The sequence below is a fragment of the Anas platyrhynchos genome, chromosome 24 (assembly GCF_047663525.1).
Source record: "Anas platyrhynchos isolate ZD024472 breed Pekin duck chromosome 24, IASCAAS_PekinDuck_T2T, whole genome shotgun sequence".
NCBI classification, from domain to species: Eukaryota; Metazoa; Chordata; class Aves; order Anseriformes; family Anatidae; genus Anas; species Anas platyrhynchos.
Genome location: NC_092610.1, coordinates 1893962 through 1914979, shown reverse-complemented (window position 1 = coordinate 1914979; position 21018 = coordinate 1893962). Strand labels below are relative to the sequence as shown.

Sequence of the window (21018 nt, the reverse complement as noted above, 5' to 3'; positions counted from 1 at the left end):
TGGCAGGAGGCACCAGCACACTGAGCAACACATCTCAGAGCACGGGAGGTTTTTGGGGTGGGGAAAGGATTCAAAAGCAAGCAACTGGGGTCAGCTGTAGAAGTGGTTTGATGTGGACTGCAAAAGTGATGAACAGCTGTGGGAAACAGAGCTGTCTGGAGAGGGATGAACCTGAGAGCCACAAAGCCAAAGCCGGTAACGATGCTCAAGTGTCTCAGCGCTGCTCCTCGACCTCTCACACACTGCAAAGAGCGTGGCAACCACAAAAGAAGAGTGTCTGTCACCATGTCAGCTGCCAGCTGGCCCCGACAGATGGGAAACTCAGCAGAAACAAGCCCTCACCATCCCCTGTGCCCCTGCAGCACCATGCTCATGTCACGCAGCCACCACCAGCACCCTCCCTGCTGCAGGCTCTGGCCTCATCACCACATGCAAGGCAGCCAAGCCAGAGCCCCCAGGGGAGGTGTGAGGTGGCTGGAGAGGGGAGAGCCTCCAAAGCCCTGCCATTTACAAAAAGACGGTACAAACATGATGGAACAGACCCACCACTTACCTTAATAAACACAGGCTTGCATTAAACGGGAGGACAGCTATGCCAGGTAGAAACAGGGGTGTTTTAATGAACCAAGAAATAAAAATCACCTCAACTCCACTACAAGCAAAAAATTAAACCACCTCTGTCAGGATTGATGGGATTGCAGTGAGTTCCCAGAGAGGGCAAATGGCATCCCGAGCTCAGATCTCTGCTCTCCAGGCTAATGATCACGGGGCAATAAAATGAAATGGCATTTCTACTCTGATGCTGGGGAGATTTTTTTCCATTTATCAAAGTGATGCGCTTTCATTACATTTTTGATAGTTTTGAGTTTGTTTGCTCCCCCTGGGAGGACCTGAGGGTCTAAGACATATCTTATTACTCATAAGCTTTATATCTTGGGAGTGTACCTTCCTCCTGTATTTCTCAGTTGCTTTCCCTTTTAAATCCAACCTCCAACACCAGCAGGCAGTGTCTGGACAGAATGGCTTGCTAACATTGACAACCAAACCTTTAATCCAAGAGACATTTACGTTCCAAACCACAAGAGGAAAGAAGGCAAAATAGATCCAAGGAGACCAGTGTCACTGTGCTGGTTCAGACTAAGCCAGGAGCCGTCTCTCCAGGGGTTAGAGGAACACTTTTTGTGCCCTTTCTGTGTTACATCCAGTTCAGATCACACCTTTGCAACACAGAGGGTAACACCATTCACATATACTCACTTTACCTTGGGGCAGAAGCACAGGAGCAGTGAGCAGAGTGCATTTGGGCTAAAACAAACACTTTCTTCCTGGACAACAGAATATGGAATTTCACCTGAGGCTCACCTCTGGTATAAGCACTTGTGTGCACCAAAGCCCGATACGTTTCTGTGTTGCTCACTCCATTGCACATTTCTAGGGAGGTAAGTTGTCCATAATGTCTTTTTGAATTCCTTAAATCCAATTGCCTTCTTCCAGACTCTGTTCCCAAAGAATGTGTATTGTTGCTATCATTGATGAATGTACAATTAACTCACTGACCTGAGGCTGTGACAATAGATCTTTCTTGACACCAGGAGCCCATCAGACACAGCAGCCAGTCATTTCTCTTGCCGTACCAGTGACATGCTCCCAGAACAACCGGTCTCAGCAGCGCAGGCTAAGAGGAAAGGAAAATGGAAACCATTTCCATATTTATTGACAAATTGAATTTACAATCTGAGTTTCTACTTTGGAGAGAATATATATTTTCTCTTTAAATGTATCAGTCTTTAGCAGTCAGCCCAGTAATAATGATTTCTATGCCTGAAGACACTTTTACACTGGGGACAGTGAATTTAAATGTAACACTTTTGAAAGAAAATGGTATTAAAATTCACCATTTAGGGGTAAGCTGTAAATTAACTGTAACTGAGCAAACAGGGGGCAAAAGCAAGCTTTCTGTGTGGGTGTATGGCTTTTTCTTTCAGTGTTTGGCTAAATACCTGCTCAGCTGAGTCCTGTATCCCCACTTAAAGTCTAACAAGCCTTTGACTCGCTCACTCTTGGGTTGAATTAGGTAAAAAATAGAGAATATTTTGGCAGGTTTCACCTGAAAATATTAAAAGCACTTAGCAAATAACAATTAATTCCAAGCCAGAAACCCCCAGTGAAAGTGGGGAGAATGAATTCCTTCTGCCTCACAGCTGGCCCAGGGTTGGAGCCCAGGGGTAATTACCAGTGATGGAAGGTACTGCGGGAACAAAAACCTTAGAGCAAGAAGCAGCCTCTGAAAATACAATCCCTCCAGACAAATCCTTCTGAAAGTTTAGGGAGTCAGAACCCCAAACCTTTATCTGCTTTCTTCATCAAAGCATGCCTGTGCTTTTCATGCACGATCTCCACTTTAGAGCACCTCACCAGCTCAAAAAGCCCCACGTGTGACTCTGAACAAATGAGTCAAAGCCCAGTGTGCTTCTCATCGGAGCGTTCCGGTGGAAATACCAGCACCAAAAGCTCCACATCCCGTTGTGATATGCACACAGTTTCACAGCATAACATCACATCCTCACCAAGCACCCTGGCCAACCCTCGCATGGCTCCTGCGTGCCCGGTCACAACAGCGAGCGGACTGTCATTTCCAATAAGCAGCTTCACATGATGCGTAGCCAGGGCTTCTCTTAACACTGCAAGTCAGAAATTCTCGTGAACGACCTTGTGAACACAACACCGTGCGCTGTAAGCGACTCCACGACCACGAAACTACAGGAATGCAAGTTTGTGATTAGGATGTGGCAGGCTGGGGAGAACCAAGAAGCTTCCAGAAAAGTTCTGATTCTGCTTTCCCTATTAAAACAGTGCTATAAATCTCGTGATATGATGCATTTTCAGAGAGCCTTTCCTCTCCACCTCCTTTTGGACTCCTGCAGGAGAAAGGCTCTCTTACCCCTGCATTTACATAGGAAATATGGAAACAGAACCCTCAGGGCTGGGGGAGGCGAAAAGGATCGCTTTTGTTCATTTTAAATGTCTTGATGGATGCTGGGTTCATAATTGCAGGACTGGTCTGTTTTGTTTTTGTTTTGTTAATAGTTGGATTTGTGATGATAACAAGGACACAGAATAAATGAGGTTTGTTTTTTTTCTAATATCATAGATGGATCTTCAGCTGTATAAACTGGCACAATTCCTCTGAAGTCATCAGAGCCAAATTACGCTTACTCAGGGTCTGGCTCTATGACAAAAATATCTTTTTAATTTCCAACTTAGTTCAGGAAGAGCCTTAAAAATGCCCCTTTCTAACCATATGCTGCAGTCCCAGCAGAACATTTACAGCTTTGCTTGCAGCCCTGGCTAATAGCCACCGCATTTCTAGAAGATGAGTAGCGTGCTTCTGGATGAAACAATAACTGGAAGAGCTGGGGCTAACAGGGCAACCCAGAGCAGGTCTGTTTTCTAGAAGCATCGCCCACTGCAGCCTTTTTGACGTGTAAGAGGACTGTGGAGGACTGTAACTTTGCTAAGCTGGCACTGAAGACGCTCGGGACAAGCACTCGTTAACGGAGCAGCAGTTTTCCTTGCTGGCAAGGCGAGTCCTGCGGCGGCTCAGCCTGGCAGAGCCCTGCCTGCTGCTGGTGCCAGGTAACTTGCTTCAACCCTCCATTAGCTCTGCTTCCGACTCAGCTGTCACTGCCAGGAGGTCGGGCAGGGGGCCAGCAACCCCCCAGGTTTAAAACAGGGAGCAAGTTTTCCTGCCTTTACCATCAAACTGGTCAGGATGTGCTCACCTCCAGGCTTTGCGCTCTTATGCAGCTGGGGGACCTGCCCCCACGGCCAGCCTGTTATTTCCTTTAACTGAGAGAAAAATGCATCATGTGTATTTTAGCAAGAAAACAATTATCAGGTAACCCTAGAACCCACTATTTGTTTTGTATCAGTATTCATTTACTTGTCTCTGATGACTAGCCAGGCAGCAAATATAAGAGGGAAACCTTAAACCTACCAGGAGATTAATGACAGACTGCTGGAACAGATGTATATGAATAGCAAATGAGGCCACTGAAAGCCTCCTATAAAAGTAATGACGAGAGGCTTTGCTGCAGCAGAGCATACCAGCAGAGACAGCAGGGCTGCGAGCTACATGGCTGAGCCCTTCTCCATGTGGTGGGCACTGCTCTGCTCTACCTGGGGCAACGAGGTTTAACGACGTGATCGGTTCCAAAATCTGGTGAAATGGCCACAGCAAACTGTTGTTTGGGGAGTGGGAGAGGAGAATGCACAGAATGGGAAGCCACTTTGTGCTCTTACCCTCGTCAACAACCTGCTCTCCTTCGGAGCAGAGCTCGCACGGAGCAGCCCACACATCCCAGCTGGGTTCAGCCTCGCCCTCTCCTGAGCTGAGAAATGTTGGCTCTCCATTGCACTGATGTCTTTCAGTGGAGAAAGTGTTTTTCTCTACAGTTGATACATCCTGATAAAAATTCATTTTTGATCTTTTTCTCTTATGTGAAAAATCCCCAAGCGAAGCACACTGACACACGTCTCTCTGTAAATGAGACGTTTCTTCTCTCCTCACCCATCTCAGCCCCTTTAAAATTATTTGGTAATTTTATCTCTCCTCAGAGGCTCTAGCACTGGGAGCAAGCTGTGCTCTAGTAAGAGGAAGGAGACCACACCACACTCTTCGCTTCACGTGAGATGGACGGGGACAAATCCCATAAATAAACAGGAGAAGGAGAGAGCACACGAGGTGGGCAGAGGTGCAAGCAGCTTCCAGAATGGGCTCAGGCTACAACAGCTAGAGATCAGCCATCCGGGAAGGCAAAACGGCAACTTTAAGTGTATTTCAGTGCACTCGTGGGAAATGCGCTGTGGTAATCACACTGTCTAGAGGAGATGAAATTGGTAGGAGCAGGCATTTCCAAATCTGTGCCTCTTTGGCTCATTGCTAAAGGCATTGACTGCACGAAACCCACTGGATGAATTTTAACAGCCTCCCCACATCCACACGCACGCTACGTCCATCTCTGAGCATTGCCTATGGAAAGTACAAACCCTCCTGGGTGATGGACTAGCCACTACACTGTACCTTGGTCTAGACAAGTTAATTTTTCCCCTCAGAGAACAGAGTTTAGCGAGATGTGAACCAAAATGGCCGGAAGGACTCAGCAAAGCTGTTGCCGCCTGGTAGACTATCACACCTAAATGACTTGATCTCTACAAAAGCAGCAAATCAAAGCACAAAATACCAGAAATAGCTTTCTGAGAGCCCTCTCTCAAGTCATCTTCTGCTGCAAAAATGTCTCCAAAGGGATGAGCTCCCTTTTCTTCTGCAGTGTTGCCTATAAGGTACATGTAGGCAGTCTCCTTTCCTACCACCCCAATTTCCTCTGCTCAGACATTCACAACCACGCGCAAAGCCTCAAAAAGCCCTTGCACAGCCTCTGAGCATGGCTTTATACTCAAACTCAGAGCCCCTGCACGTGCATTTATACCTGCACAGGCTGAACCAGAGGCTCAGAGGCACAGACACACACTCACCCTGTACCTCCCTGGTGGCAGTGTGAACTGATGGCACACGCCAGGTGTCCCCCGGTGGCACTGCCACCTCCCAGCAGCAGCAGCGAGGGCGCTGGGCAGCCTGCTGTACCAGCAAGGGTTTATTTTCTTCACCCTCTCAAACGGAGCCTTCAGAAACTGTGAGTGTTGACAGCCTGGAAAGCTGGTGAACATGGGAAGAAAAGAAAGCGCGTGAGTAGTCGCTTCATCCTGCAACATGACATGAGAGGCTTTATTTGCAGGCACAGTGATTTCAGCCCCATGTGTCCCACACACTCAAAATGCTACAGCATCAATATGCTGTCTCACAGCCTGAGCATCTCCGCGGCAAAGGCAGAGGAACAGGACAGATGTTTGTACGGCTTTCCTTTCCCACTGTGCTTAATTCACACATTAAGGGAGCGGATGAAGGAGGCTTACGTCTCCCTTCGTGTGCTGGAAATGAAAGAAAGAAAGAGACTTGTCAGTCTGGCAACGGAGCTCGTAGAGAGATGAGCTGTCAAGGCAGGGAAAATGTCACCAGGTGCCAGGCTGCCTTTACCAAGCCGTGGCATGGGGACTAGGGGAGGCTGCTCCCCGATCCGCTGCTGTGAGTCTGGAGCGACTCTTGTGAAACAGCAGCAGCATGGGGCACGGCCAGTGCACATCCCCATCACCTGCAGAGCAGTTAAGAGAAGTTTTCACCCTTAACCCCCAGATTAGGAACTGAGGAAAGCCTACGGGCACCTCTTCTTTTGCTACGAAAGCAACCTTCTCAGTCCCAGCAGATGAAAACAAGGGCTCACAGCCATCTCCCTCCTTCACCGCTCATCTCAGTTATCCACAACCCACAAAAATCAGCAGTCTTTGCTGCAAATCTAACCAGAAGTGTTAAAGCCAGCCTGGCATCACCTCGGTTCAACCTCACGCGTCTCCACTAGCCCCCCGAAGCGGCGAGCACCCAGCAGGGGCTGACAGCGTTGTGCTGGAGGAGCTGAAAGTGGAGCTGGGACGAGAGGAGCCGCAGGGGAAGGCAGAGCGGGCAGCACCAGGTCAGCCAGCTCCAGGTGAGCACGCCTGCAGCTGCCCCATCACCTCCTGCGCCCACTCCCCACATCCTTGCTCCAGCCCACAGCCCCCCGAGGTGCACACACCTGAGTTTTGCTGGGCCTGCTCCGCCAGGCGTATGTTCTCGAGCACCATCTGCTGGCTTTTTCTTTTTTTTTTTTCCCTATTAACAAGCAGATGATAGATGTAAGCCAGCCTCGCACCAGGCAGCCCACTCTGAGGAGGGAGGAACGCGAACGGGTGCCCACCTGCGCCACAAGCACGCAGGTATTTTCCCGTGAAAAACAAGGGGTTTTGTTAAATGAGATGTTTTGCACGGGCAAATGGCACTGCTCGGCTGTGGTTTTCAGTGGGGGATACTCCAAAGTGAAAAGAAAATGTTAATTCTGAATTATATTTTACTTTGCTGCTGCTTGGGAAGTATGAAATGAAATATTTTGATTATCTGGAAAAGCAATAAAGGCAGAGGATTTGTTTTTTTTTTTTCTTTCTTTTTGGCAGAAATGGTTTGCTGAATCTGACCCAAATTCACAAACAGCTCTGCCTCCTCCCACTCAGAACCAGCATCTCTCTGTGAGTAAACTCTTTGTTACACCAATTGCCCAGGTCTGCTGTGACGCTGCACAAACACATGTTCCAAGCGAGAGTTCAGCCTGCCGGCTCTTGCTAGGCAAAACAAAGGTTTTCATCTGGGATTAATTCTCTTGGAGCTTTAGAGAGGAGGAAGGAAACGTTTTTAGTCATTGCTTGTTAGGCATCGGAGGGCTGGTTTCAGCTGAGCGTGTAAGGTTTGCGCTTGTTCTCCTTCCCTGAGGATTACTGACAGTGGCTTAGCCGATGCTTCATACAAAAACCCATCCTTTCCCCTCAGTCCTTCTTAGCGGATGAATCGGAACAGAAATCCAGAATACAGATGTTGAATCTGAAGAGAAAGCTCAATTTACATTTCAGCACATCTCCTGAGTGCCACCCCAGGTGAGGGTGTGCAGTACCACGAGTTCCAGCTGGGAGACTTGCAGTGAGACCGGGGGTAAAGCTGCAGCTCTCTGGATATTTTGGCACCAAAACAAATCACCGAGATACAACCTGGGCGTTCAGAACCATGCAGGTAACAAAGTCTCCACGCTTCTCACTTGGGCAATACGAATCCTTTTTTCTTCAAGTGCACCCGTATTTTAGTTAGCTTTTGTTTTCTTCACCTCCGCATAAGGAGGTTCTGAATTTTCCATGACAGGTTTTTAAGAATGGGTTAGACAAGGAAGGATCCGAAGTGACTCGTGAGCTCTCTGCAGATTTCCATTAACTCCAGTTCCAATTCTGAAGCTCCACTACTCCACACACTGCTCTTTCTACCCAGTCAGAGGAACTAGAATAGCAACGCTTTCACGTGCTCAGATGTCAGTGACCACAGGAGATACTGCCGAGTACAAAATCAGGTCAGGTGCCGGGACTGTGGATAAAAAGAAGGTCTCTCTACAGGAGGAAGCTTCCAAAGAAAACCTAATGTGCAGTCACTACGGGGACCGGTTATTCTGTTCATGGTACCCATTCCTTCTTCCCTTGCCTTTAATCTGAGGTGTAACTGAGACCTTCACATACCGCAGGAGACTTCACCTACAATAGGGATGAATAAGGTGGAAGAAAAATGGTGGACGGACCTAGACAGATGGATTCTACATTGGCATTAAAGGCCACTCCTCATTTGTCATCCAACCCTACCTATAAAGTACTTCTGACAAAATTCATTAAATGCGAGTTGTTCCTGTGTTACCCCACGACAGTAAATTTTCCTTTGCAACAAGCCTGCAGATAGCGATCAGTAACCTCTCTGCTAAATTTCTCCTTCACAGGGCTCCTTTCTAGAATGAATAAAGAAGAGCTAGCAGGAACAGGAGAAAAATGGGTTGATATATTTTGCCATTAAACTAGAGCTAGGCTTCAGGTTATCATAAAAGATGCTACCCTGCGAAAAGTACATCTCACTGCCACGCATTTATGGCCCTGCTGATGATGTGTATCAAATCCACCAGGTTTAAAAGTCAAAACAAGATTACCCCATCCTAATAAATATTGATCACTTTACAAGCCCCAGTTGTAAGGTCCTTAATTAAACACAATGCCCAACTTTGTCTGCTTCCGAGTAGATGAGAATCGATACTTTATCATTAATGCTGTCCAGCAAAAAAAGAGAAGAGCCCCATCCTCAGCTGCTGTAAATTGACCACACGGGGCTGTCACACTTATCTACATTACAGAGGGTCTAATGAGCCCAGGCGAGGTCAGGACCTCCCTGTGCTGGGCACAGAGCTGATGCATGGTGCCACAAAGCTCAGCCTGCTCCCTCCAGAGGTGGAGGAAAACACCAAGGGCTGTTCAAGAAGCCAGTGGCAGAGCCAGGCCTTCCAAGGCCAGCACAGGGTGTCCACCAGCACGCAGAGCAGCCCTCCTGGTTCGTCCATGAGAGCTGGTTTGGTCAGCTTCAAGGAGAGAGGGAGAAAGGAGGGCAGGGGAAGACTTCCAAAACTCCATCCCTGCCCTTGAGAGGAAAGGCTGGTGAAGCTACATCCTCCCCTGTCATCCCTCTTCAGCCTTCTGGCTGCGCCAAGGGAACCTCAGCGCCTCGGCACTATTTGACAGCAGATATTACAGGTGTTGTCATGGCAATGATTTATGCAAGAATTAGTCACTGCAGCACTTCCACAATAGACTGGAGAACAATAGGAAAAAATGCACATTTCAAAGTTCCTGTGATACAGAGGTTGAGGGTTGGGGAGAACAGATTAGATTCCTTTCACCCCTCTGATTCCAGCAGTGACATTTAAACAGCTGAGGGAGAAGTCAGTGCCTAATCAGAAGACGTTAATAGCAATGTGACAATAAACCAGACTTCACATTAAACTGTGCTAGCAGTTGCATATTTACTACTGGCCCATTTCTGAATTAATTGGAGACTGAGTAACAACTGGAGCAGAGAGGAGATTACTACATTTGCATTGTTATATAACAAGGGGAGAATCAGTTTATTGACAACAGGGTGGTTTATCCCACGGTCCCCACTGCTGACAAAAGTTGTGGGGATTGTTACAAGCTGTGGATGTGAGCTAGGTTAAGCTTTAGCAAAAGAAAAAAGAACATTTTCGCCCCAAACTCTAAGAACTAAAAGGTTCGAGAAAAACGAGCACTTACTTTAAAAACTCCCAGTGCTCAAACTGAACCTTGAGAATTTTCTCACTTTATTACTTACAGAATATGATTGTTAATTGCAGGATCACATATTTTCTTCAGATATATAAGCTCTGGCAGAGGTATGAGGAAATTCAAACAGGGCTGTCACTCAGCTTAATAACAAATAGAGCTTCTGCTGCTCAGTGTAATAAAGGGAGTTGTTCCTCTCTCACATGTGTTGATACCTCTCCATCCCTACCAAGGCTCTCTGAATTACAGGGCAATTATCCTCAATGTTCTTGTCTCTTCTGAATCAGCTCCAAGATTTACAACTGTCAGGGTCAGACTAGAAGCAAGCTTGAGGAAAAAATGAAAATGTTGTTTAGAAGCATGCTTGAAAATCTGCATCTTGGAGTCTTTCCATCCTGTTCTTGAGGAGCTAAGGTTGTCTCATCCTCTTAATACTCTCATGCTCACTTAATATTAAACAACCACTTTAGCCACAAGGAAGAGGAAAGCCCCGAGGTCCAGCTCTGCCATTTTCCAGCCCAAGTCACGAATGTTTCTACAAATCACAGTCACTTCACAAGGCCACACAGTACAATTACTTCCGAGCTTTTCCTTCTTCATTTCATGTGCTGGCTGGCAGTAAATCTTTACTAACTTCTTAATAGTTTTTAACATATGCATTGTCACATGGATTTACCATCAAACTCAGCAGTTAAGCCTAGTGAAGGCATCAGAGGCACAAAATGTATCTGTTCAAATTATATTAGTTTGTGTGGACGTCTTTAGAGGATAACAGATCCATACTGCCTGCTAGCACTTCCGTAAAAGGTATTTCTCTCTTGTTGCTTTTAACTCATTTCCCTCGGATCTCTCTGAAATGAGAGAGGAATGGTTGGTATGAGGAAGCAGGTGGGGAGTGACCAGGCTTTGCCAGTTTAAACCTTGGAGCATGGGAAAATGCTGTTCTTATTCTCCTTTATTCTTCAAGCCTCCTGTACCATTTCACAATTACTAGAGTGCTTCTTGGCCTCCCACTTTAACTCCTGACAAGAGAGAAAACACAAAGATAGCAGTGCAGCTGCTAGGACTTAAGGGATCTTAATGTTCCACTGTAAATATGACAAGCATTGAAGCTGGGAGGGAATGGCTCTTCTTTGGAAAGTCCCCAGCTCCAGGCATTTCACTATCACGAAATCACAAGAAGGAAAAAAAAAAAAAAAAAAAGAAGGGGATTTTGGAAGAAATGTTTTGATACGTGGCACAAGGATATGTAAGCTTGGCAGAATTCAAACCAGCACTGAACATCCTGGGATTCTCACAGGCTTCTCAGATATGGCCACTTAATTCACCATTCCCACCTAACACATCTCTTCCAGTAGCACACAAACATTTGAGCTGTGCTGAGCACTGCGGTGCTGGAGCTGTACAATAATCAAAAGTCAGAACCATGTACAGCACAAAGGCATTCACATCAGAGCTGGATGGAGAATGACTATTGCATTTCGCAGAGAAAATGTTTTCGCTTCTGTGTGAAATGGAGCAGGCGCTCCCGTCCCGAGGAGCACCATATGGGACACGGGAGCAGGGAGCCAGAACTCCTGCGCTTCCAGGCTTTTAGCAAGTTGAGCTGCTGGGCAAGCGCTCCAGCTCTACAGCAGACCTAGGTAGGCTAAAAGTGCCAAGCAGGCTGCATTCAATGGCTGCCTTGATTCCTCCAGAATCAAAATCAAACTGTTTCTGCAAACAAATTTGACAAATTGGCAGATTCTGGGGGAAAACAGAACAGCATCACTTTGTAGGAAAGTTTCTGCTGAGCTCTATTCACAGCCTAGAATCCAGCTCCCATAATGAAATGAACACATCAGCACCACTTAAACTCCAAAGTTAAATTAGCAATCAAAAACACTGCAAAAATAGCAGGCCAGATTTTATCCAGTGGAAGGTATAATTCTACTGATGTCAAAAACGCTATGACAGTTTGTGCCAGCTGAGATCTCGCTCCCCACATTTTGCATTTTTTATGCGTGTTGTTTATTTTGCCTCTCTGTCCCCAGCTCTCCTGCCAGCACCTGATGGTGAGCAGCGAGGATGGGGTAGGCTGAACCGCCAGGGTGACCCACGGCAAACCCTCCTGGAGCACAAGCCCTGCAGCTAAATGCTGAGACTGGATGCTCCCAGGTTCTCCCTCTACCTGTTTGACATCTTCTATTTGCTCTGTCTGGATTTTAATTTGTGAAGGAGTTACTTATAAAATGCTTTGCTTACCCGTAGCTGTCGTGCCTGCAGTCACCCACAGCGCAGCCACAGTTGGCATGATCCAGACACATCAAAACCTCCTCAGCATGCCTCATTTCCAGCGAGATAGTTAATGCACGACAAACTCATGCTTGCACTCTAATTTATTAGGGTTCATTAAGAAATAAATTATTGCGGTTTAACTAGTTACCACCCATGAGGTGAGCCAGAATAACTGTCCATACAAGTACTTTACCTATATGCAAGATAAATTGAAGCATTTTACGCCTTACTTAAAATGCTGAAATGGCCATCATCAGCACTGCAAAGAGCATGTCCACAGCCAGCAGCAGGAATTTAACTTCTGGCATTGGTTTAACTAGTCTAACTTCGTTTAAAATACACTTTTAAGCCTCAGGAAGAGGTTGGGTGAAATCTTATGTTTATGATTCATGAGACCCAGAGTCATAGAATCATAAAATCATTAAGGTTAGAAAGGACCTTTAAGATCATCTGGTCCAACCATCCCCTTGTAATCTGCTCCAAAGTATTTCTCGTTATGCTCGATTAATGGCTTTGCTCTTCCTCCTTTCTCCTGCTTGATTACTCAACAAAACCACTAATTTACCAAGGTGGATGTGTACAGACTGGATGCTCAAAGACCTGCGTCAAGGTAGTCATAGCTTTTGGACTGCTACACAGCTCTGCTCATAGAAATACCTTGGCAGGGAGAATGAAGGATGAGCATCCAAGAAGAAAAGAGTTCCTCAAATATTTGCCGAGCTCTGAGGAACATAAGTACTCTAGAATTAAAACACAGGCTGGAGTTGTGGATGTTTGACTGCTTTTCTATTAACCCTGCTCTGAATTATCTCAACACCCCCTCCCACTTTCTCTGTCCATGGAAAGCATTCTCCTCTTAAACCTACACGCTGAAAAACACCCTCCCATTGCCCTCCACACACACTGACACAAAACAACGATCAGTTGATCAGATCAAACCCTGCAGACCAAACCCTGACCTTCACAAAGCTAGACCAGGCTGAGGTGCTGGCTCTGCCATCCCAAGCACACCAACTGCTGCAAGGCAGGGGCACAAATGCCATCTGACACACACAGCTGCGTTCAGCTGCAGAAGGGAAGAACTTCAGCCCCAGCCTCTTCTGTAGCTGTCTCTTTCCTAGCGATGACCACTGCAACCGGCTGTGTAGACATTTGTTCTTCTACGCAAAGGACAAGCAGCCAAGCAGTAGGGGTGCAGCCATTGGAAAGAAGAAGAAAGGCAGGCTTGGCCGAAAAGTCAGCTGGCTGGCAGGGTTTTATCTTGTGCCTGGAAACCTGCAGTCCTGGACATGCCTGAGCACACAAATGAAGCCACAGCTGCAAGCAGCACAGTTGGGAGGGAAGATCTGACATGCACAAATAGGGAACTTTTTTTTTTTTTTGCCTGGGCAGCTTTGAGAGAAGGCTTATGGCAACATCTCAATGTGATAATTGTGATGAGAGAGGCAAAAAGAAAGTAGTGAGGAAATGTGATAAACTTCAATCCCTTACGGATAGACCATGCTGCTTGTGTCCTCCTCATTCTCTCACTCCAACACACTCATGTCAGCAATAAGGGACAAAACAACAGCGTTCAGAAGTGGCAGGCAGAAGAGGGCCCTCACAAGCAGCAATTTCCTGAAAAAAAAGCATCGTGTCTCTGCACCATTGATTAATCAGGGAGCCAAAGGCAGAACAGACAAATGTCAAAGGCCAAAGATGGCAAAAGTTTCTCTCCAGAGCTCACAGAGCTGCAGCTGTGGGTCGAGATGTCAGGCAGCAGGACCAGCACGCTCATGTACCCTGCTCACAGCCGGGTTGATTCAGCACAGCCCCACACTAACACAGCTACATGGCAGCTGCCTTCGAGCAGGTTGATAGCATCCAGCTCAGCACACAGGAGGGTTCGTGCCAGCGTGACACCGAGGGGTCGCTCTCCTCCCTTTTCTCCTCCGGGGGAAAATATTTACCTTTCCTCCTCCAAGAAATCTGTCTGATGGAATGCACATAGGGGATTCAGAATTACACAAGCAATAAAGAGATAATTATAATCGTACTAATATCTTCAACTGGTCTGGAGCATTTTGGCAACACATGCTGGCGTAAACCCAGAAAGCTATAGCAGCCAGGTGATTAGGGACAGGTAACAGCTAAAAATAGTGAGATTAATTAATAATTGATGGTGTAGGCAGAGCACTGCAGAAAATATAATTAATGCTGAACAAACTTGATGTAACTCTGTCTTGTTAAAGGCTAATAAAATATTTCAGTGCTCTTCAGGAGCTGTGCTTTAAAAACCTCACGGGACTGGACCATCCACTAAGGTAAATCTGCACAGCTCCAGCAGCTTCAGCAGGGAGATGCTGATGTGCCACTGCAGGGAGCCTTGCTGTTATATCCCCTGACCACAGCCCACGTGTAAGCCTGCACATTGTACATGTATTTTGTTCTCAAAGTGTGGTTTCATCCAGCTAGCTCATAATGTTTGCAAAAGACGGTAACACACTGCTGAAATGCACGCAGAGTTATGAAACTTCTTATCAACTGGAGTTGCAGGCAAATGAGTCAAGCTGCCCCAAAACAGCCATCATAACAAGCTGTACAATCGGGAGCCCTGAATCCCAGATGTGTAAGTAGCAACTCGCTGACTAATTGCTGGATACTGAATAGGCAGAACCAGCGCTCACAGCTGCCTGTGGCATAATTTCCAAAGCTCACAAGAACTGACGGGCAGAAAAATACTCCATTTGTCCCTGAACTTTTCAAATGCCAGGGATCTTCTCTCCCCCATAATACTCATAGGGTTAGTAATGCTAATATCCCCAGCTGCAACAAATAACATCAGAACAGCAGTAAAATCTGAGTCCCACAGATCAGTATCATCCCATTTAGATCTAAGAGGCTGGGATGTTCTCCCCAGATCACAGGACAGAACAGAAAGCACCGTCTATGGCCAGCACCCAATATGAAGCATTTATTAAGATACTAGACTAGCATAAACATCCAGGAGGTGCCATGGTCAGGAACCTATCTGTGAAGGGTTCACGTTTACATCTCCTACGTAGGTGCAATGCATCAAGCTAATTAATCTCCCGAGCTGTCTCAGCAATTCCTATCAGCCCCTCAGGCTAGCACCACAGTCCAGCAGGCCACCAGCAAAGCTGCGATCTGATTTATGTTCTGACAGAAAAATTAGAGAGGGTGCTTGTGAAGCAACGCTTTCAAAGCAGAATGATGCATCTGCCATCGGCTTGTGCGCAGTAAATCCCCCAGGGCCCACAGGAATGTCTCCAGAAGAGGTGTCACCTCTACAGGAGGTGTCCCTTACAGGAGCTGCAGTGGAAGGCAGGCCGCCAGCAGCACCACGAGCCCCTCTCGGTGTGAACCTCAAGGAGCCAGATAACGCTTTTAGCAGCCATCAGAAAACAGAACTAAGCAAGCCCAACACAAGTCCAGCCTAGCTGTGAAGTCTGTCCCCACACACCCCTCCAGGAGCCCAGGGCCACCATCAGTGGCCAGCTGCCTCGCCTTGCGGCCTGCTGCCGCTGGAGCACGCCCCAGCCCCACTCAGCGCGGTGGCTCGCAGGGCTCTGCCAGCGACTTTGCTCTGCCCTTGAAGGGGACTAATAAATACCTCAAGGCCACTGCGAGGATTAATTAGGTAGTATTTGCAAAGTGCTTTGAACATGAAAAACTTGAGCACTCTATGCCTCTGTTTACACATCTGTTAAGTAAGTATCATAATACCTACCCCAGAGGGTTGATAGTAAGCTTAATTATTTCTTGTTTGCGAAGCACTCAGATCCTAGATGAACAATACTACGGAAACATTAAGCGTTATTGTTATTGGACTGGCAGGCATTAAAAAGTTCCTGGCCAGCTCAGGATTCCAGGAATTAAGTGGGAAAAAACTGAGGACTAGGTCTCTGTCCCAGGCCAGTTTCTTTGGGCTCTCAGGTTTTAAATCAGGAAATTGGTGAAGGAACAAATGAAAAAGGTTTCTTTTAATGAGGGTGGGAAGAAGGGCTCCAGCCAGCCAGGACTGGTGTGATGGGTTCCTTGCACTGCTGCAGCACCAAGAGACCAATTAAACCAAGGCCCCACGCATGTTGTGGAGGGCTCCTAGGAAAACACCGGACTTCCATGGAACAGCAAAGAAAGCATTTCCAAACATTTGCAGTTGCTTCCTGGTAACAGCGCAGCCTACGAGCCACAGGGCTTGATTTTAATCACCATAAACTAATTGATGCCCAAAGGTGTTTGCTTTCATCAAGGGGCACTGCCATGCGCCTTCGAGCTCCCAAGGCAATTGGTGATAAAGCTAACCACAGGAGGGCAACGGCTGCCTCTAGTTCTTTCTCAGAACTGAAATGCATCTTCTTTCTGGAGACATCTCAGCCCACCAAATTCTCCTCTGCTCGGCATAATGAGGGCATCACTCTTTGCAGGTAGCTTCTGAAGTAGCTAATTATGCTGTGCTGTGGGAAGCTGCCACACATTCCTCATGTTCTGGGAGATCCAAGAGAGTTTAACTAGGAATAATGGGACAAAATTGTGTACAGAATATATTAAGCTGAGCATCAGGCCAAACCTCCTAGCAGGGATACACACACATTAGGCGGCGCCTGACGAGAGCCAGGAAAAGGATCACTTTAAACTGGGCAGGACAACAGCAGCAAGTGAACAATCCCTCACGGGTGCAGTAGCTCTTAATCATCTCCTACAGGACCTCATATAGGAACGCATCTTTCACTGAAAAGAAAGGCGGCAAGGAAATAAGGAGACCTGGTTTATACCGACTAAAAACATGTGTTCAGTGTACCTAGTTGCTAGGAGGAAGAGGCAAACATATCATAAAATGACAACCAGGACTGGAAGAGCTTTAACCAGGCTTGAAAATGGAACAAAAAACATGCCACGTGGTAACTGATCTGCGGTAGAGGACCAAGAACTAGCCTTTGCCTCATCTTACTCCAAAAGCCCCCGATGCGGAGAACAACAGGGGACACAGAAGCATGTACCCGAACTCTCCAGCTCTACAGGGAGGAACATCCACGCAAGGTCAAAAGAGGACTCCTTTTTGCAGTATTGCAAAAAGTCCGGTCACCCAGGGCTTGGAAAAGGCACTGGGAGTTCTTCAGTTAGCTAAAACACGTTCAAGTTACAGCACAAGATCATAGCAAAGTAAGCAAGAGTTGAGGTCAAGTTTTATGTTGCACGATCTTCCCCATGCAGAGCAAGGCCAGTAAGAAAGGAAGAACCATCCAGATGGTGCCATTCTTTCCACATTCTCCAGATTATGCAAGGAAGGAAGAAATCCCCTTAGAAATCCCCTTTTTCACGAACTCCATTTTTTCCTTCAGGTCATACCACTACTTTTTATTCCTGGCCAAACAAGTGTCAGGAGCGCATCAGTATTTTAACTGCTAATAAGCACACAGCAAAACCATACGCTAGCACATGTACTGTTTTGTAAAAAGCCTATTAATGGAGGGAAGAAAACCTCTTTTACAACCTTTTAGCACTCAGAGCAAATTCGTGCCTCAGAGACAGTTGACCTGTGCTTGTTTTTTTGCAGGTCATTCTGATCTGTATTTTAATGCAAATATTTTTCAAGTCAGCCTTTCAAGTCTCAAAATAATCTAGTTCTCAGGGGGAGCCTACCAGATGCACTGAGATGGATTTGAGGATGAGATTCCAGCAGGGCTGGGGCTAATCAACAAATCAGGATTTTTCTTCCTAAGGCTTTTTGATTGTCTGTTTGTTTTACATGAAAGACAGAGCAGCCGATCTGAATAAAGCAGGATTAGCAAAGACCAACCTGACCAGCACCCCTTAATCTCAGTGCCACAGACCTGCACCAAGAACTGCAGTGAACTCCAGGCGAGCACAGCACCATCAGAGCCTGGGCACCCCTGCTCCCAGGCTGAGGGGGCACCAGGAGGAGGTAACTCACCTCCCTGAATCTGAGAGGCCCAACCTGAAATAGGGAACCATGGGCTGAATGCTGCACACAGCTGGAAAAAAAAAAAAAAAGCTGTATCCCAAACAAGTGCCATCATTCAGAGTCTACCTCTCCTAAACAAGCTGCCCGACAGTGTACTTCCTTGGATTTTTAAGACCCAGTCTCTTCATCACATGCGATGCTTCACAAGTGCAAGGGACACACATATAGTGCGGGATGACATGAGCTTTGCTTCCTTTCGAGGACAAGCTAAAAAAGTAATACATGAACAAATGGAAGCACACTTTGTGCATTAGGCCACTCTCCTGAACTTAGGCTTATAGGATTCCCTAATGAGCAGGAATAATAATAATAAAAAAGCCCCCCATATTGAGTCCAGTACATTTCAGCACAGGACCACCTCTCCCTGCTGGGAGGAAGAAGGGTGTGATGCAGTGAGCGAGCAGAATGGGTTATTTTCATGTTGTATGCATTTCAGGCTTTGCCTGAGGCATTCAAAGACAGTCTGCAAAGCTGTCTGGAATCCCTTGGTGTTTGTTAGCAGCTGTCGGTCCCAGCAAGTGGCAGTGATAATGAAGAGTCTAAATGGAAGAGTGAATTCAAAAAACCACCAAACACCAGGCAGTAAGGTTCCCAGCAACAGAGCCAGCTCCACAGAACTTCAGGCAGCACTGGACTTTGAATCATCTTCCAGAGCTGTGGTCCAAGCAAAGGTAAGAGCTACATCCTGTCCCTTGCCTCTAATATCCCTCAGCTTTGCGAGGAGGCAGAAGTGGAAGTTTTTGGCGCAGGAAGGATGAAGCATGAGCACAGGCAGGTGCCTGCCCTCAACCCAACTGCCTGCAGGCTCTCGCCCCAGCTGGGCTCAGCAGGGAGAGGTCCCCTCCCGGCTAAAGAACTGCTGCAAGAGCAACATTGCTCTTAGCTCTGTAGAGAAAGATCTGTGTTTAAAAAAGGGTAAAAATCAAAGACAGCATTGCTCTTTCCCTGCTGAATCTGAGCATCCTACATTCTGCACGGTATTTAACAACACCCTTAAAGGAAGAAGACATTGATAGGAAAACTGACACAGAAAAATTCACATCAATGTGATATTCAAGAACCCTAAATTCTGTCCACGCATTCATGCTGTGTTTTCTGTTAGCTGACGAGTTCTCACAAGTCCCTTTCCCATAGGAAAGGAAGAAATCAGAATGTGAGCCTCGGGATTTGTCCGTCTGTGTGAGCAGTGCATGACATGCTAACCATCCCCACAAGACTAAATGCATTTTCAAGACACCACTTTGGATAGACCTCATTGGACAGGATCATAAATTCTGTTTAAATAAGAATTAATGATACTAATAATGAAGAGAACCCACAAATTTTCAGTGTAGTTTGGGATACAGATGACTATTGCTGAGGCTATGGGAGAAGCCCTGAGCCATATCAAGAGCAAATACAAAGCAATGGTGCTCCCTGCAGCTACAGGAACAGTGCCAGTTTGCTTCCCCAGAAGACCTAGCCCCTTTCGAGTTTTTTAGAAAAACCTTTGGTGGCTGTGCACAGTCTTTGCTTGTCCTCAAGACATTATAAATGGCGACAAGTAATTATCACAAACACAGACAGGGTACCAGGGCAGAGGAAGGTTAGATGGTTTGCTTTATGTTGCACAATCAAAAGGAGGAGATCCAAAAAGAGAATCCAAATGTACCTTGCCGGTCGGTTGCCCTAACCTACACCCTCCAGTCTTCCTTGTGTAGGGACCAGGACTGTCAGAGAGCATCAGCTTCCCTTCCAGCAACACAGAGCCCAGCTGCAGCTGCGTCTCCATCACAGGACACGCTGCAGCTCCAACAGCTTCCTCGGAGGTGGGGGGAAGGCAGAGGAAAGTAGAAAGCAGGAGAAATCACCATCCTTTTCTCCTCCTTGCCCTTTCTCTGAACAAACTCACTAGAGTGAAGCATGAGATGCAAAAGCAATTTCTACTATTACAAATGAAATCCTCCCCAATGTCCCAGTAACTTAATACACCAGAGAGACCTCACCTGCTCGTTTGAAATTTTCCACACAAGTGGTGCTCTGGACCCAGCCTTCCAGCTCTGTTCCCTTGTGTACAGAATTATGCAAAACTGGCTCTTCAAAATACAGATATCTGCCACTTTTGGCTACTCTGTGAAGTGAATCCCTCGATTGTGGAATAATTGACTGGCAGGCTGAGAGACAGGTGATTGGCAGAGTAATTGAAGCAATGTCCCTTCGGTGATAAAGGGATCATGTAGCATCTGTATTAACCTGAAGGTCTCTGCTATTCAATCTTCTTTTTTGCTGTCTGGATATAGCTCTTCAGTGCCAAGCCATCCAAATATGAAGATGAGTGAAGAACAAAATGCTAAAGCCTCATTTCATGGCAGGAGCACAAGTTGCTTTCCCATGGCAGACCTGGGCAGCAATGCACAGGGCTATAAATACACATTATGTTCAGCTGATATATATCATAAACACGACCTATTGAGGACATGGTCATACCTTTAACTAAAGTAACAGATGAAATATATATGTTTGTGCATATACAAACACACAGCACACATGGTTTTGCAGAGGTCATCACCACCATGAAACAGGGCTGTGTGTTTCTATGACACATGGATGGTTTTGAAGCCAGTGTAGGATCTGATTCCTCCCTCTCCAGTCTTGAGAACCTCCCAAAAGCTTTCTCGCCCCAGATCATACACTCTGCAAGAGCCCCCAGGCTCACGCTGTGTTTCCTGGTGGATTCAGAGGCCCCCAGAGGCTTTGGAGTGCTGCCACCTGCCAAGTCAGCAGCAGAAGACAAAGGCCACCTCCTCTCCCTGGCCGAGGTTTCGCAGCCTTCTTCCATCTACCCGTGCCGGAGGGCCTGCTGCAGAATTGAGGGTGTTTCTGTTACACTATTAAAAATATAAATGAAAAGAGTCCCTGAGCTCATCCATTTTCAGACTAGCTAATTTGTCCCCAGGGATTGGCTGGAGGGGCTTGGGGGG

At 46.7% G+C, this 21018-nt stretch overlaps 1 non-coding gene across 13 annotated transcripts in view; it reads right to left on the bottom strand.

The window, feature by feature from the left end:
• Positions 1-21018, bottom strand: part of LOC110353790 (uncharacterized) — a 161516-nt gene that overhangs the window by 88854 nt on the left and 51644 nt on the right. For 9 of the 13 annotated variants that reach the window (XR_011804804.1, XR_011804807.1, XR_011804809.1 and 6 more), the window contains 2 exons: positions 5536-10817; positions 1558-1675 (listed from right to left, as the gene is read on the bottom strand). This is a non-coding gene — a transcript (uncharacterized protein). The remainder of the gene's footprint in view (positions 1-1557; positions 1676-5535; positions 10818-21018) is intronic. The other 4 variants (XR_011804799.1, XR_011804805.1, XR_011804803.1 and 1 more) reach the window with 2 other exon arrangements.